We start from the raw sequence: 3,665 nt of genomic DNA on the forward strand, positions 1-3,665 counted from the left end.
TACACGAAACCCCCGCTGGGGCTCTCGCCAACCCCGCCACCTCCGCACCCCCCGCTCCCCGATTGGCTGAAGCGAGCAGCCATTCGCATCCCGCGTTATTACGCCGCGCACTCATTGGCCACCCCCATGTGACCTCTCTCCTGTCCCCGCCCCGGGGCGTTGTAGGCTCTATGCTAATAACGGGGAGGAGCGAACTACATGTCCCAGAATGCACAGCGCCGGGGGACTAGCGCGACGGGCCACGTGGTCTCTCGGGAAACCGCGAACGGAGCGCTGCTCTCTTCCAGCTCTGGGCGGCTTGGGCTTAGCCTTTCGAGCTCTGTCCACGGCTGGGCCATTGCATGGTAGGATCTGCACTCCCTGAGCGCTTATTGGAGCATTGCATGCTGGGATCTGCAGTCTGTAGGCGTTTATTGGGCCGTTGCATGCTGGGATCTGTAGGCAGCCCTCTGGGTTTCACATCACTACGTAGCATTGCACAGGTATGATCTTTTTTTGCTGTGGGCCCCGGTGGCTGCTGATCTGCACAGACAAGGCTGAAAAAATGGAGAGTAAAGAGTATAGTGGGAAAAGGGAGGTTTCATCATAGCCTGCCACTACCGAGCATGCCGGAAGGATCTGACTCCTTTGCTTTAAGGTGATGAGGGCCATAAAGCTGCTTCTCCTTGGGGAAGATCTAAGTCTTGGTGTCAGCCCAGTTTCATAGGAAGCTGACAAACCCTTTTTTCAGAGGTAGGAATACACTAACAGGAGGGCACTGCACTGGTCACGCGTGCCCCTAGACACGTGGTAACTGCGTGGAATCTGTGTGCTTTGCAAGTGAGATGCAGAATAAGTTTAGCAGAACTTATTTTTATTTGTAAATGTGCCTGTTTTTCTTACAGTTCACTGTCAACTCAAAATGGTGATTATTTTTCAGATTAGAAATTGTATTTACTTGTTTGATCCTTTGTTTCTTTCGCATTTCTATTAGTATAAAAAAAATACCTTTTGGAGGAATTCTTCTACTTTTGGGGGGGGGGGGTTCAGTTACAGCTGTTGCAGGTGAACTACACCCCACCTCGCCTGCCAAAAAGCAACATTTTGCATTGTATTGGAGCTTTATTATTTCTGGAAACCTGGGTTTCATAACAAAAATTGCATTATCAGCATTTAAATATAACTCCAAATTTAAACACCTTCTTTAAATCCAGTGTTTTGCAAAGTTTGGAATGTGAATGTCTCTACCTTGAGAGAACGCAAGCGTCTTGTGCTATTTACGACTCACCTATTCAGATGTAAAAGGCAAGAATTTCTGACAGCAGGGGTAAGCAACCCCCAACATCGGGGCCAGAGTGTGGCACGCAAGGGCATTTTGCTTGGCATGTGCACCTCAGGGCAGACAGTGGGGAGGGGGCTAGGGCTGCGCTGCCACAAAAAGGATCGAGCCCCTTGCAGCTCCCCCACTGCCTGCCCCTGGCATGCCAACATCTTACAAGTTGAGGTTGCAGGTTTTTTGCTCAAAAAACATTGCTGACCCTTGTCTTACAGTGATGCCCTCAGACAAAGAATGCTTTGCATTTGAAAGCTTGTCTAACTGTATCTCGGCAACACAGGTTGTCTAATAAAATACATTACCATAAGACATTCTTGCCTCTGGCATAATTTCTGGACCGTCACAGCTGCAACATCACTCTTAAACAGTACCTATTCAAACATACGTATTGTTGTAATATTTGAGAGTATTTAATAAAATTATACTTTCTTGTATACAAGGAGAAAGGAAATAATTAATTATATTGACAAAAAGGTGTCATCAGTGACACTTCTTTTAATAAGAGGTAGTTGGTCCGGTTAAGTTTGAAGTCAGGCAGAAGGCAGGGTAGATTTGCACCTTATGGGTTAATTACATCAGAAATGTATAGCATAAGTTTTGGTAGTCAGAGATCTTACTTCAGAAGGAACAGCACTTGATGTAGGAAGCTCTCTGCCTATGAAAGTTTATGGTACTTACCTCTGACAGTCCAGAAGGGGTAAACTACCCTGCCTTCTCTTTCGGTTAACCCCCACTAAAGAAAGTAGAATAGGCCCTTTTTGAGGAGTTCAGGCTCTATGAAGTTCTCAGTGGGTGCCCCTACCACATTTACTGTGCAGTAAATATGGGCCATATGCTGACTTGAGCATAAATTTGATACCTGCATTATGCAGGTATAAAATTTATACCCAATTAGTTATTGCGCAGTAATGCACATATAGATACCATACTGCACAGTAACACTGTGTGTGTGGACTGACTTGGGGCTAACTTTAGTCCCAAGGTAATCCACACACGTGTTAATACACTTTAACACCTATATGTGTAGATGCTGGCCTATTGCTGCTTGCTGTGCAGTAAATCTAAGCTGGTATAAATGCATGTGTAGACATACCCAGTTACTCTCACCACAGCTTTTGCAAGTCTTCCCTCCAACCAGGGGACCTGGAGACTCAGCCTTTTATTTCCCAGTTTAAGGAAAGTCAGAGACTGGGCAGGGGGGCAGGGCTCCGGGCAACCCTCCGACTTCCACATTTCTGCACTTGTCTGCCTGCCTCAGCTATGGTGCCAGCCAGCCCCACCAGGGAATCTGCCCGCCACCTGCGCATGTGCTAACAAACCCTACTGCCAAAGAGATGAAGCAATGATGTCACACTAATCACTGCTGAACTGACCAATCGGGTCTCTCCACTAGGGCTCTGGTCACGTGACAGAACCTTGGCTTGCCCGCTTCAGTGACAAGGGCGCACGGTTGGCCCCGCCCCAAGTGAGGGAGGGGAGAGCAACTCGCCCGGGGGCTGTCGGGTAGGTCGCCCGGCTCCGGCACTGGGGCGAGGGGCAGGGAGAGTTTAAGTCCCGCCTCTCTCAAGCGCGGCGCTGATTGGCCGTTGCGCTGCTGGAGCGGCTTTGGAGTTGCTGGGACGCGGGCGAGCGGGGGAGCCCCCGGCCGCCCGGCGGGTGAGCTCAGGGTCCAGCGGCAACCCGCACGCGGGGGGCTGCCGTGCCCTGCCCTGTCCTGTTCGGCCTCCGGCGCCTGCTGGGTCTGGGGGGCGGGCTGGAGGCCGCGCCGCGTTGCTGAGCAACCCCAGCCCCAGGCTTGCGGCCCGGACGAGCGGGAGCGGTTCTGAGGGAGCCGAGCCCAGGCTGAGAGGGTGCAGACCGAGGTACAGGCCGCCGTGGGCCTTGCCCGGGACCCCGCCCCTTTGGTCCCCTTCAGGGCCCCGAGGCCGCGCGTGATCGGGGCTCATGTCATTGCCTGGCAAGGTGCAGGGAAGTGTGGTGCCCCCCCCCTCCCCTTGAGAGGAGGCGAAGCCCAGCATCAACCCTCCCACATGGGCCTCACCTCCTCTTTCTTGCCTGGCAGAGCCAGCAGTTTATTTGGGTGGACGAGATGTGGTGTCTTCTTTATCTTTTATAAAGATAAACTTTTATAAATTTTATCTTTATAAAAGATAAAACTAGCTTTTATTAAATCAAAATGTAGCTGTGTCTATGTTCTTCTACCGGTATTTCCCATGCTCCTGGGCTTTGCTGCTTGCCCCCTTCCAATTTCTGCTATACAGGTCCAGGTATTTTTAAGCCTTCCCAAAGGCATCGATTGGGTGTGGGCTACAACCAAGGGTGGGGACTTTGACTGGGATGTGCCATTGCT

The 3,665-nt window shown here is 51.0% G+C and overlaps 1 protein-coding gene across 4 annotated transcripts in view; it reads left to right on the forward strand.

Annotated features, from left to right (window-relative positions):
• The first annotated feature begins 322 nt into the window (after positions 1-322).
• Positions 323-3,665, forward strand: part of MTFR1 (mitochondrial fission regulator 1) — a 35,980-nt gene continuing 32,637 nt past the window's right edge. For 2 of the 4 annotated variants that reach the window (XM_025194149.1, XM_025194152.1), the window contains exon 1: positions 2,936-3,177. The gene's annotated coding sequence lies outside the window, so the exon portion shown is untranslated. Of the gene's footprint in view, positions 345-375; positions 483-2,935; positions 3,178-3,665 lie in introns of those variants that run through there. The other 2 variants (XM_025194151.1, XM_025194150.1) reach the window with 2 other exon arrangements.

Source organism: Alligator sinensis, unplaced genomic scaffold, assembly GCF_000455745.1.
Source record: "Alligator sinensis unplaced genomic scaffold, ASM45574v1 scaffold1637_1, whole genome shotgun sequence".
Classification (NCBI taxonomy): domain Eukaryota; kingdom Metazoa; phylum Chordata; order Crocodylia; family Alligatoridae; genus Alligator; species Alligator sinensis.